The sequence below is a fragment of the Alligator mississippiensis genome, chromosome 7 (genome assembly GCF_030867095.1).
Source record: "Alligator mississippiensis isolate rAllMis1 chromosome 7, rAllMis1, whole genome shotgun sequence".
NCBI lineage: Eukaryota > Metazoa > Chordata > Crocodylia > Alligatoridae > Alligator > Alligator mississippiensis.
In genome coordinates, this window is record NC_081830.1 from 86,086,465 (window position 1) to 86,101,015 (window position 14,551).

The following is a 14,551-nucleotide window of genomic DNA, read 5'->3' on the forward strand; positions in this document are numbered from 1 at the left end:
TCAAAGAAAACATTGAGGGCAGAAAGGCCTCCTGGGCAGGTCTGCATGGCCTAGCCGGCACTATAGCAAAACCTGGCGTGCCCCTTCCACCCATGCTACTTCCTCGGAGGATGTAACCTTGGCACCCACTGACGAGCACATCCAGGACAGGGTTTGGGCACGGGTCTAGGACCACCCTCCAGTGGCACGTTCATCTGTCCCTGGGGTGCGGCACAGATGTGGTGTTCCCCTCCGTGTACAGATGTGCCCGTTGGCTCCCCACTGGCTATCACAGGTTTATCCCCATGCCCTGCGCTTCCTCCCATGAAAGCATTTCCAGCTCTCCTCTTATCTCCATTTCAAAGATGCTTGCAAGAGAGAGATGAAGCCAATGAGCACTGAGACAACCAGCTAGGAGAAGATTAAGACCTGCCATTGACTGGGTCAGCCCAAGAGGTCCATCTTGCCCAGCCTCCTATGTCACACGGGGGCTGGAAGGGAGAGTGACCTGGGTCTTCCCCCCATTCCTCTCTCACTTGCAGCCTCCAACATTTAAGGTCGAGGAAGGTCTGATTTAGAGGCCGTGCCCCTCACTCAATAGCTAAGATGGATGAGCATCGAAGCACTTGGGGACAGCCTATGAAGTGTGCAATGAAGGCTTCTGAAGAAAGAAGAAACCACGAGAATAACCTGCATCATGATACGAACTTCACGTGGGATCGGTGCGGAAGGGACTGTCACTCGAGAATTGGGCTCTCCAGCCACACCTGCAGATGTTCAACCTGATGATGCCTCACTCTGCACAAATCTAGTGTCGTCCAAGGTAGATGCCAGGCTATTATGGGCATGGGAGGAGGTGGAAGGGCTTTGCTGAATCCTGCTGAGCTGCAAAGGGGCTGCAAGGGAAAGGAGACCGTGCTGCAAGGAAAGCTCCCGGAGGAGAGGGGCAGGCGCTCTTCCCTCCCAGCTGGCGGGTCCCTTGGGTAGGGGGTTTGGCTTTGCATTGCTTTTATTGAGAGTTTGACCTGAGCAATGGGCTTTGGACTGAACTTTAGCTGAAGCTTTGCTGTCTCTTCCTTGCTGGTCTGTAGGAGACCTCTCACAGCCCAGGTGTGCCACCCTCATGCCCCTTTGCTCAGCTGTACCCAACTGCTCCGAGACCCAAGTGCACACCCAGGGCCCAGGCCTCTGACATGTTCTCCCAGGAAATAGCCACCTCCGTCCCCTAGCTCGATGGACACCCGCCCCGTGGGAATCACCTCTTGGCACAAGCTGTTCATCTCAAGTTTCTGGGCTCATCGGGAGCTCTGTCACAGTTTGTCCTTTGGTTTCCACAGGAGTTCCCACCTCCTCTTCACACAGCTCTTGCAGCCGGGGGATCGATGAGCCTTACGCTCAGGCTCGGAGCTAATCGATACGCTGACACAGAGCAGGGGAGCGGCACACGCAGCTCAGGCCACGCTCTCAGGGCTGGGCGATATATTTGCCGTTGCGTTCCAGCGTGTCTTGTTTGTTATAAACCCTCTCGCCTTGGGAAAAGCCGAGGGAAGGGGTGAGTGGGCAGAAATGCAAACGCACTGTAATGCAAAAGCCATTCACCGTGTGCTGCACACAAACTTGGTGCCGGCTCAGCCCCTGCAGCAGTAGGATTGCCTGGAATTGCACTTGGGAAAGGGAGACTCTCCATTGGCACGGTGGGGTCTAGGATGCAGTGACGAGCAGTTCTGCGTCTGTCCAGGATGGAGCAGAGGTCCCAGGGTAGCGATTCAGGTCTGCTATCTGCTAGCATCTCCCCTCCCCACCCCAAGCCTGGGGAGCCTTTCCCCCCATCTCCACTTTGGGGGAAGGGCCCAGTTTCCTTCTCTCTTCTCACCAGGAAGAGCAACGATCTTCCATGCAGGGATTAAGGATCTTTACAGAATTGCCTGTCAATAGCCAGGGTGAGCAATTAGAGCCCGTGAATAGCAAATCCGATGGGTTAATAACAATCCACCATCAGCCGACTCTGGGCTGAGTATGGAGCTATTTTCAGCGCTGCTAACGAGGCCTCCGGATGTGTTGTGCCGCTCGGTATTGAATGGCAGGGCGTGGATTGATGTCGTCCCCATCGCTCACGTGGGGGAAGATGGGGCTGGGAGCTGCCATGGGAGTGAACAGAGCCAACTCCATTTCCCGAGGCTGCTGTCCCATCCAGACAGTGCAGGAGTGAAGAGGCAAGCCAGGCAAGGCCAATCCAAACACTCACTATTTATGTGCAGTGATAGGGCTGGCATACGCATGGCCAAAGGAGAGCATCTCTTGAAGACAGACTACTCAGGGAAAGACCCTCCCTGGCTTATGGCCATTCGAGTTGGCGCTGAGACAGCATTTAGACCTAATGAACTGAAAACTCAGGATTGTCCAGACTTAAAAGCGAAGAGAATAAAGCAAGAGCGTAACAGCATGGCTTAGAAAACAACCCTTTTCTGGTACCAGCTCCATTGGCAAAGCACAGCTTGTGCAAGCTAGTCCTGCTGTGCTCCCACATCTGTCTGCGACTTACTTAACTGAGCCGTATGCCACGCCTGTGATCTAGGGAAGACACGCTGATCCTATTCCCAGGTGGGAAAACTGAGGAGCAGAGGGATGGCGTGGGTTGCTTATATCTCTAAGGCCCTGGACCCATGGATGAGATATCCCGGGATAGGGGAATAAGAGGTCCCATCACATGACACAACCCCTTGAACCAAATTAGCTCAGTCCTAACCCAGGAAGTATTACCCCAGGTCCAGTCCAGGGTCATTTCTTTTGGAAGTAAGATCATGTGTCCCAAAGACAGCTGCTTGGTTGTGTGTAGACACCTCCAGGCCCATACCTTGACCGTCCCTGTCTCGGGGCATCTTCACTCATGCAAGGTTTGCATTGGCTTCTCCTCTGTCTCCAGCTACTTTGAAAGGCTGTCAAATGCATTTAGTACTTAACCTTCATACCCCACGGTTGTAGGTACCTCGGGGATGTTGCACCCTTGGGAATGGGAGTGGTGGCAGAAGCAAAGCAACCAAGAAGAGGAGGAGATACATCCACGAGATGGTCTCCACCAAGATGTGATGCATGCTGAGGGTACGGTGCAGGAAGCACTTGTCGGACCCTTTGCTCTATGACTGGAGCGGCCCTGACTAGGTCTGTGGATGGAGAATCATTGAGGAGTGGGGCTGGAAGGGACCTGCAGAGGTCACATCTAATGCAACCCCTGCCAGAGGCAGGACCAGCCCTATCCAAACCATCCCAAACAAATCCTTAATTTAAACTTAGTAAAACTACCATCAATCCTGACACAACACCAGACATCACACCCAAACCTGCCGCAGGTTCAGCAAGGGGACCATGCCAGCCAACATCCCGCTTCTGTGAAAGGTTGTGAATCTACACTCAAGAGATCCCATGCAGAGGCCGCGTCCCTTACTACAAAGGCAGGCAAAATCCCCCCCAGTCCATACCAATCTGACCATGGGGTAAAATTCCTTCCTGACCCCAAATTTGGTGTTGGTCTGACCCTGAGTGGAGGAACAGGACCCTCTAGCAAGGGTCCAGCCTGGGATGCAGCAGCACCCAACACCACCAAGGAAGGCTTAAAAATCCCCTGACACGTGGAGGAAATTGAAATGTCTCGGTCTGCATCTGCAAACGCTCAGTCCCGTGCAGGCCCGTTTCTGGTGGATATATCCCATGCTCCAGGGGTTCACTCTGCTTTGCGTCATGCCACATTCATGCACGTGAGACTGATTTGCCGTTGGCTGCTCTGTGGTTTGTTCAAGGGAGGAAAAGCTGCATGGGGCATATGCATTCCCACTTCCCTTTACTTTTTGCCCGCTGAGGAGGCTTTATGCTTCTTTCTCTTAAAGGACTGTATCATCTACCAAGAACCAGGTCCTTGGATGGAGTAAATCCGTGGCGCTCCTCCCCAGACAATGCAGCTCTGCTGATTTAAGGCCGTGGAGGATCTATCCCAGGATCCGCATTGTCAGTGTTATCAAAGCCCAAGCATTGCTTTCAGTGCCTGGAAATCTCTGCCTCCTATCTTTCTCGGTCTTTGGCAGACAGATCTGTTGACGAAAACATCTTCGTTTATCGGTTCAATGCATCTGCTGCCATTGGATGCTTCTCTGACCCTCGCGTTTTCTTTTCCCTTCTTCCCCCCGGTGCGCGGGCCTACTATTCATTCGAGAGATAAGTATTTACGTACGCGGCGGCGAACAAAACTTAATCAATAACGCCCGTGAATAGCACGGCTTTGTACTTTCGAGCCACCAAATCTTCCCTTCTTTTGTCTTCCCCAGGCAGGCATATCAGTGGCTTAATGCGATTGTTCAAGGTGTGATTGTCTGAGACAGAAAGCGAATTCCAAGCAAATGCCAGAGTTTGAGACCCCTGCTAAGTGAAGCATTTATCACGTCAATGTCCAGCTTTCCCCGAGCCCCTGGAAGGAAGAGACACTGTAATAAGGGTGCCCAGAGCCTGGGTTCCCAGCCTTTTCCAGCTGGGGAAGGTTGATCTTCACGAGTATTTTCAGGACTGCCTCTTGCAGACACTGATTTGATGGTTAGAAAATGCATCTCTGCTCTGCTCACATGCACTTGTGCATCAGTATTAGTGTTAGCCAGCGTTACCTATTGCGGGGTGCTTTTCATAGATTTCATAGACATCAGGGCTGGAAGGGACCTCGGGAGATCATCGAGTCCAGCCCCCTGCCCCATGGGCAGGAGTCAGCTGGGGTCAAAGGATCCCAGCAAGATAGATGTCCAAACGCTTCTTAAAGAAGTCCACAGTAGCTGTTTGCACCACCTCTGGAGGAAGTCTGTTGCAGGCCTGGGGGCTTGGACAGTAAAGAAGTTTTTCCTTATGTCCAGCCTGAATCGGTCATGGAGGAGTTTGTGACCGTTGGACCTTGTCATCCCTTGGGGCGCTCTGGTGAACAGACACTCCCCCAGACCCTGGTGAACACCCCTGATGTATGTATAAGTAGCCACCAGATCACCCCTGAGCCTGTGCTTCTCCAGACTGAAGAGCCCCATGGCTCTCAGTCTCTCATCATAAGACCTGTTTTCCTGACCTCTGACCATGCACGTGGCTCTCTGCACTCTCTCAAGCTTCTCCACATCCTTCTTGAATTGTGGAGCCCAGAATTGGATGCGATACCCCAGCTGCGGCCTCACCAAGGCCAAGTACACGGGGAGGATGACATCCTGGGATTTGCTTGAGAAGCATCTGTGGATGCAAGCCAGTGTTTTGGTCGCTTTACCAGCTGCGACATCACATTGGTGGCTCATGTTCATCTTGTGGTCAGTCGTGCACCCCAAGTCCCTTTCGGCTGCGGTGCTAGTGAGTGTAGCACTGCCAAGCCTGTAAGCATGATGCAGATTTCCGCCCCCCCAAGGTGGAGTCCCTTGCATTTGTTGGTACTGAAAGTCAGCAGGTTCGTATCTGCCCACTTATTCAGCCTACCCACGTCAGCCTGGATCACCAGCCTATCCTCCGGTGTGGACGCTATGCCCCAAAGTTTGGTGTCATCAGCAAACTTGGCCAGTCCGCTTCTGACACCAGTATGCATATCGCTGATAAAGACGTTAAAGAGAACCGGTCCAAGGACGGACCCTTGGGGGACATCACAGGTCACAGCGCACCACGGTGATTCATTTCCATCGACCACCACTCTCTGTGTCCGACCTCGGAGCCAGTTCCCCAGCCATCGGACTGTGATGTAGCTGAGACCACAGTTGGCCAACTTTTCCAAGAGGAGATCATGGGACACCAGATCAGAGGCTTTTCTGAAGTCCAGATATATGATGTCAATCTCTGATATATATATCCCAGAGTGGTTAAAAAATAAAGGAAAAGATGCTGTTTCCTGTTCTGCTTTAGACAGGACCCATGTGGAAGGATTCCCCCAAACGACTGTACTGCTCTTATAACCTGTCCCAGCCTCTTGCAGTCCTCAGTGTCCATGCAGGATCTTCAAGACCAAAAGCCAGGGGAAATCTAGCAAGTCAGGACACACTGCCATTTCCCACTTGGGAGCAGGGCCAGGGCATAGGAGTTAACCCCAGCTCTCCTCACTTGAACATGGGCTGCACTGGAGGGGTGGTCTGGTTCAACAGCACCCCTGAGGACCAGGACCATGCTGTCTGGTTGCATATGGACTGAAGGGAGGATGGGCAATGCCTCCAGAGGGGATCTGGTCACCAGCTGTAATGACACTTAAACAGAGCAGCACACACCAAAGGAAAAGGCAGCTGCCGGGAACTAATGGACTGTGAAATTATCCAGGCAAGCAAAAGAAAATGAGAGGCTTCATAGTGTCAGTGACGCTGTGAAGGTCCCAGGGAGGCTAAGGGCAGAGGAGATGAGATGCACATGGTTTTCTGGAGATGGGGAAGTCCTGGCTCTTGCCTTCTCCAGGTAACCCTGGTTGCCTCAGGCCAGGCTGCAAATGAAGCGGTCTTGCTCTGGATGAAATGGGCCGGAAGAGCCGCTGCATTAAAGAAACTGCTTTGGAAATGACCCGCTTGGCTTTCTGGAGAGAAGAGAATAGTCGTCTTCATAGGGCCACACATTGAACCAGCGGGCTTCATCCCGAGGGATCCCAGCACCTTGTGCCAGGCTGTTTGGACAGCGGTTAGGGGCCCGCTCCCTGAAACGCGGCCACCACGGGGCAGGCACAACCGTCATATAAATAACCCACTTGGCACCAAGGGGGCAAATCACCTGTAAAAAACTGGAGCTGCAAGAGGGAGACTGAATGGAAACAGCTACGCTGGGATATGTCCTCTCCTGGGGGGCTGGGAGAGCCCCCAGGAAAGTGGCTCCACCAGCACTGCCTCTGCTGACAAGCGGGCCGGGTCTGCGAATGGCCCCAAAGTGCTCCTGACTTCTAGGGGCTACAGGCAGCAACTACCCTTTCAGCCAGCTTTCTAGCTAGATGAATCGAATCGATTTTTCTAGGTCGTCACACTGCTGTCTCTAGGACGGTAACTGAGCACCTAATGCTGTGATATTGAATTAATTGTGCACAGTAGGGCTCTTCAGAAGCTGTAGTATTTTATAAGTCTAAACGGTATATTTTGTTAATTGTTATTTCCTGGAAGCAAAGGAGTTTTCACAAGTTTTTTTTAAGTTTTTTAAAAAAAAAGCTGAAGCTTCCCCCAAATCTGAGAGCTACGCACACATATACGTATACATGTTTATACATATACATACATACATATATACATATACAGATATAGATACACACATCTATCTATCTATCTATCTATCTATCTATCTATCTATCTATCTATCTATCTATCTATCTATCCAAACAAGCCAAAAAACAACAGGATGTTGAAAACTGGAAATATATCTCCATCTCCATCATCTCCATGATCGGGGCATCTCTCTATCTTTCCGGTTTTCAATGTCCTGTTGTTTTTTATCTTGTTTGCTTTGAGGCTTCGAGAGTTTGTATGGGAATCAACTTTTTTTTGGATTACAAAGGGATTTTTTTCCTTAGAAACTTTTCTATTTGATCAAAAAACAAAACAAAACACAACAAAAAACCCCCAAACAAAACCCAGCAAGAAGTCCATTCGACTTCCATCATGCCCTTGTAGTAACAAGGAAAAAGCTCCTTTGCTACCATCCCCACATTGTGAATACTTGCCAAGGAAACTGGCAGTGGGATAAATGCCACTACAGATGTCCCATGTCACTCTGGCCAGGTCATTTAGTCTGCCTTGGCCTCAGTTCCCTATCTGTAAAATGGGCATAATAGCAGTATGGTAGATAAACAGATAGTATGTAAGCTCTACTACTACTAATGATTGACAGAGGGTGTATTGGGGAAAAACTAGTGAGCTCCTTGTTAATAGAGACCATTCTGATAGTGGCTTGTGCCCCACACTGAATGTGGAGGTCTGTTGGAAAGGAACCAGGGAGAAAAAAAAGAGACAAAATTCTGGGTTTTGTGGCTTTCCAGCCCGTGAAATGTTAGTCTCGTGGCTGGCCCAGCATTCAGCTCTGGCCAGAAATCTCTGCCGTGAGCAAGCAGTTAGCTCTGATTTAGCAGGCCAGCATCGGGCCGCTCCATTGCATGTGTTGGCTTTTTATCCAGGTGGGAAGAAAGACTGAAAAAAAGAATTCCCCTTTGCTAAGCAAGAATCAAGAAGTCAAGGGCAATGGTGAGGCCAGGTCTTCAGCTGGTGTAAAGTGGTGGAGCTGCACTGATTTCCGAGGAGCCACTGGGATTCCTGTAGAGAGAAGGGCACTACCGTTTACTGGCTGAGTTAATTTTCTGGCAGGCAAGAGATAATTGAAATGGGCCAGGGGAGAGCTCAGCAAAAGCCTCAGTTAAAAAAGGTGAGAGGTATTCCAGATGTGTGTCGAGGGGCGAAGGCAGATCCAACAGGAACTTCCTGCATGGCTGCTGCTCGTTACCGAGCCTGGCTGGGGCTTGCAAATATAAGAACTGCAAATGGGCTAAGGAATTGCCCAGTGCCAGCCCTTGGGGCAGACAGGAAAGTGGATCAAGGGGCTCTCCGGGGGCTGTCAGAAGTGGAGATCAAAGGGCCCATGGAAGGTGCTGCTGGCGAGATGACAGGTGGTCAGGGACCTCCTGACTGCAGCTTTCTGCAAGTGGCCCAGATACCTTCCCATGGCCTTGGGTGCACATTAGAGAGGAGGAGGCAAACATGCATCTGCTTTGGGCTTGTGCTGGGATTATTGAGGTGTTTGCTTGGGCAAGTCCTCCCTCTCACTGAAAGCCATGGGAATAAGCAGTCTGCTCCCATGAGCTGGGCCAACAAGTGTGGCCAAGGGGATGCCCCAGAAGCAAGCCCTCGCTGCAGTCAGCACTGGCCCTTCGGCCCTTTCTTCTCTCTACGCTGGCTGCTCGTTGAATACCTGTCATGGTGCGCTCTCACCTGTGCACAAGGGCTCTCCTTCCAGAGGGCTTTCCCTCACCTGCTTGTTGGCCCCGGAGTCAGAGCCATCTTGGGGGCCAGACCTCTGCAGAAGTGTGTGGGGGCTGCTGTGGTGCCCCAAATTTCCACAGCATGTGACATAACCTGGGTCAGCTAAAACCTGGCTTCTAGTCTCAGGCATTAACAAAGCTCTTCTCCCAATTGAGGAGCATCACATGGCTTTGAGGACTAATGCCATTCACATCCCAAATGAAAAGAAGACATAGGCCAAATTCTGGTTTCACCCAGGTGTAAATCTGGAGCAACTCTCCGGACAGCGGCAAAGCGAGTCCCACTTTTCACCGCTCACGGAGCTCAGGATCCATCTGCCTGTTTCTAAAAACAACGCTCCATTAAGAAGACTTTTTACCAAGATACTTAATTAAAATAATATTGAAACAACCAAGACACACTCTGTGCTAAGCGCACGGTAACAGCTTCCCACAGCTCATTTGCAAGAGTGCTTAATAATGGCTGAGGGTAATTATTTTTTAATCAGCCAGTGTAAAGAACTGTTGGCATGTTAACAAATGGTATTTATTTTCTATTGCTCTAATAGGACAAGATCTCAGGCTGTATTGTGCCAACTGACTGGCACTTCCCTGGCACGGTGAAATCATCCCGCTTCCCACCAGTGGCTGGCACGTGTGTTTTAAGGAGGCGTTGCATTCACGACCGATGACTATCCCTGATGTTGGATGTGCTGCTCAGTGCAGGGAATAATCATAGGATCGTAGAAGAGTAGAGCGAGGAGGGACCCCAGGGGTCACTTGATGCCAGCTCAAGGCCAGGTCATCCCGAACTAAACCGTCCTAGATAAGTCTTGGTCTAACCTGTTTTTAAAATCTTCGGGAGTCACCCTCCCACACAACTCCCAGGCACCGTGCCTGAAACATCAGAGCAGCTTTTAATTTGCCACAGGTAAAGCAAGGAGACGAGGGCCCTGCCAATGTCTTTCCAAGGCAAGGATAGGAGGTGGTTTGCTAAATACGCTCAAGAGAGCCAGACCCCCCTGCAGAAACCCCACAGTCCATGTTGATCTGCCCCTGGGATAACATCAGGGCAACCATGATTTGTGCTTTTTGCTGAATTAAGGTTCTTTCAGCATTTTCCATGGGTGGAGTCACCAAACCCAGCCACACCTTTGGGTATAATAATTATTCTTATTTATTTGCATCGTCTTAGGAGCCCCGATCACGGAGCCCATTGTGTGAGGTACAAACACAGAGCAAAGAGCTGGCTCCTGTCCCCACGAGGTGAGCATAGGCACAGCGAGGTGTGCTGTCCTGGATGGGAAAGCTGAGGCACGGGCAAAGGAAGCAACTTGTCCACCATCGCATGGGAGTTGTGCTTGACTCCTGTATTCGTGCAACACAGCCAGTGTCCGAGATGCTGCATTGCATTGTGCCGAGAGCATCCCTTGGCTCTGGAAAATTGGGAAAGACTCCCGTGAAATTAGCTTTGAAGTCTCAGCGGCTCCCATGTCATGTTTAGGAGCACTGTACGAATCTTGAGGGAGAGGGAAAGAAATTCAATCCTTTTCTGGGGGAGGCATGTCTCATGCTCCCTGCTCCTTAGAAGTCTTTTGTAAAACTAGGGTTTCTTTCTACAGCATTACTGCGCTTCTTGCTCTGCCCTCACCCAAGCCCCAATGATGCACTTGCAAAGCAATCCAGTTTGAGGTCTGAGTGATGGGTCTGGTCAGCTGGTGCCCTGTGCACCCCAGTTCATCACCTCCTGAGGTCACTCATTTTTAAGGAGAAAGCCCTTGGGATCCATGTCTGGCTGCAAAATATCCTCTCTGGAGAATACCATGCTGGAGGGGCTTTGAGGGTTGTTTTAGGCAGATGCTGTGCCGTTGGCCAAGGGATTTGCGCTGGCTGTATGTATGTATGATCCTTAAAGAAGCTATTTGTGCTCACCCACCAACCCTCTTCATCAGAAAGCAGAGCTGGCCTGATTGATGATCACGCTGCTTGGATGTCTCTTTTGGCTGTAGCTGTTTGCTACAGGGGGTTTCTCTGCTCTGTGTGTGTCCAGGGCCTGGTACAATGAAGCCCTGGCTGGCGACTGAGGCTTCCTAGGGATACCAGGATATAAATCATTATATCTAATGCTTGAAGGCAAGGGAGGGTTGGAAAAACATCGTGCTTGGGGCCCACACAGCGGTAGCCACTAAAGTCTCTAAATTGGCCACGAAATCAGCAGACGTGCTGATTTGTTCCCATCAGCTTGTGTGGGCTCTTCATCTCTCCTTCACTGATTTCATTAAGTCACTGGATCCGACTGACACATTCCTCCCACCACGCAGCCACGCCGGGCTTTAACGGGGTGCGGAGAAATTGCTTGTCACGCAACCCAGTGCACAATCACCATCGTTTTCTCATCAGCACACACGTGCCCGGTGCTTTTGGGATCTCACTGCTCACTCAGCGACAGGCAGGGTGGCATCCGCCTATGGCTTTGGAGACTTCTGCTGCAGGAAGCTGGCTGGAGGGACAGTGGGGGCATAAAGGGATGTTGCTTTCCTTATTGCCTTTGATTTTTTATCGTTATTTTTGCCTGGCTTTTCAAACCATGTGTATTCATACATCCTGTCTGCCCTGAATGCCGACCATAATGTACCCCAGGCTAGAGCAGGGGACCCACTGTCAGGAATCCTGGGTTTGCTTTGCTGGGCAAGTCTTTTGGGTATGTCAGGCAGTTCATTGACATTCATTCGCTTCACGAAGTATGATGGGCATCTATGTATTTGAAGGCACCTGCCTTCAGGAGCTTAGGTTGAGTATTTGGGCCTTATTGCTGGTTCCTTAGTAGTAGCAACGCTTGGAGGCCTAGTGTAGGCAGGGCTCCTGCAACAGCTGGGTGTTGCCTAACCCCACCTGGAGCAGCTGTAAGTGATGCAAAGCAACTGCACAGCTCAGTAGGGCTGTGTGAGGCTTTGGACAGAGCTTGGGGTCCAAAGCAGCTCATCCGGGTCGAAGTGCTGGCCTCGTTTGGCTTCCCGAAGCGCTTTGGAGCCGCCTCGGAGATCCGGCCATAGGGTATAATGGGGAAACAATAAAATATCTATAACTTTGTTGTTTTTTGTCCGATTTGGATGAATTTTTCAGGGGTGGTAGACTCTGCAGAGAGCATGAAGCCTGCCAAGTAACTGGTAACACAGCAGCTTAGCAGCCAGGCCTGCAGCAGTGTCCCCCCTCCCTGCCCCAAGACAGACACAGTCAGTCCCACAGTACCCATGGCACCAGTTTTGCTTGTCTGCAGCTTGAGGGGCAGTTCCCCCCAAACCCCTGCACCGATCCTCTTGAAACATGGCATGCTTTGTGGCCTCAGTAGGAGCTACCAGTCCTGCAGTTTTGACCCCCCTGTGTTGTAACACACAGCCATGACATGAGTTTGGCTTTCAAGAATTTGGGGTACAGTTCCTCCCAAATCCCTGCTTAAAACTTGGCAGGTTTCATGCTCTCAGCAGAGCATCCCTGCACGTTTCATCCAAGTCGGACAAAAACCCAAAGTTATAGATATTTCACTGATTCCCCATTATACCTTATGGCCGGATCTCTGAGGTGGCTCCGAAGCTTCGGCCGGATCGAGGCGGAAACCCGGTCCGGAGATCCGGATCAGATCCCTGGCATCTGAAACGGCCGGATTGGATCGCTGCCGACTCGCACAGGCCTACGGGTCATTGCCATCACCTCTCCTCCCCAGGGGCTCTCTTTGTTAGTGAAGAGAGCTGGAGCTGAGTGGGTGGCAGCAGAGGCACGATATATTATTGCAATAAAAAACACTAGTTTAGTGTGACGGACTGGGTCGCAGGCAGTCTGGCTTAGTGGTGAGGTGGCTGAGGCCACAGGCATAGTCTAAAACATGGGCTGAGTCAGGGCTTGGGTTACCAGGCTGGAGGGGGAGACCCCGGGCAGAGCCCAAAACACAGACGGGGCCGGGAGACTGAGGCTCGGTTACCAGATCTACGACTAGAGGGATCCAGGGGCAGCGTCCAAGAGTGGAAGTCAGGTGCCCACGTCGATCAGGTGTGGCTGGGTTACGGCTGCCGGACAAAGCCCCAGGCAGGTGTGACCCACTAGCCAATTAGCCCAGGCTGTTAGGGCCCCTGACACGTCGACAAGTCCCTTGTGTCTTCGCGTGAAACGGGGCCAGGAAAGATTCGTGCACCAGCGTCGGTGCCCCTGGAGTGCCGGCTGCTAAACAAACCCCAGGGGCTGCTTCTGAATAATGCATCACCATCCTCATTGCAATTCAAGTTTGGTATTAATCTTTTAGCATGTATTTATTATTAGAATGATTTCTTTGCCATTTTGTTTGCAGTCACTCCCGATGCCCTTCCAGGGGACCGGGCTTCTGCCGTCTTTGCATGAAAGTGCAACCGGAAGCCAATGGACAGGAAGGACCAAATTCTAGCATGGAGGGAGACTGGATTGGGGTAAAGCCTGAGGCACTGATGTGGTGCAAGAAGGAAGGCTGTGCAAGGTGCCAGGGCGAGCTCAGTCTGGCGGCAAGCAGCCCCGTGGACTCAGGTTGTGGGCAGACGCGGGTTTCTTCCAGGTCCTGGGCAGAATCTGCTCTCATTCATCCAGGAGTCATATTCCCTTGGGCAGTACCTTGACCCTGCATCACTGCTTTCTCAGCCAGGGAGAAGGTGGGATGGAAATCTGGAAAAGCCTCCAGAGAGCTGCTCTGTTATCTGTCAGCAGAGAAGCGATAATGCTTTCGTTCCAAACAAGCACGCACATCAATAGGTCTCCGAAGTCTGAGGTATTTCAGTTTTACACACTCCACGCTTTTTTTCTTTGTTTTTTTGAAAACCGGTTGGCTAAAACGGCTGCTTTTAATTACCTACCTGCCCTGGAAGTGCAGTGACCTGTTGTTCTTCTTACAAGGCAATTTTCTACCACGTTGCACCGCTCCATGCACTAGAACTTTATCCCCTTTTTTTGCCGTTCTGCATGACAGCACTTGGCTTCATTTGTGTGCGTGGTTTCATTTGGCAAATGTATACTCAGAAGCACATTTAATCCTTTATTTACTGGAGCTGGCTGCATATTCCAAAGCTGTTTTTTTTCTCCAAAACAGAGTCGCTTTATGGGTGAGCTGACCCATACAGAATTCGGGTGGTCAAACATTGGAACTGGCCATCTGAACAGGACACGAAGTAATGGGCTTAAATTGAAACGAGAGGAATTAACAAGGTTGGGTATTAGGAGGAACTTTGTAATGATGAGGGTGGTTGAACACGGGAGCAGATTAACTAGGGAGGGTGCAGAGTCTCCATCACTGGACATTTCGGTTCTACGGCTAAAATACAAACCAGTTTGGATCAAACCGAAATGGGCGTTTTCTGCTTTTTTCCTTCAATGAAATGAGACGTGTTGGGGCAACTCGTGGGGCATAAAAGAAAGGCTTTTGTCTCTTTTTGCCTTGGCTTGAACCTTGTTCTTTGGGGTCAGGTTTGGAAAGGCCTTTCCAAATGCAAAGTCAGGGATTTGTTGTTAGACAGTCGAAAGCAAGCCCTGACCCGTGGCTACTCGATAGGGTTGGGAGTGTAATGGCACTTATTCGTGCCTGTAACCCAGAGCCAG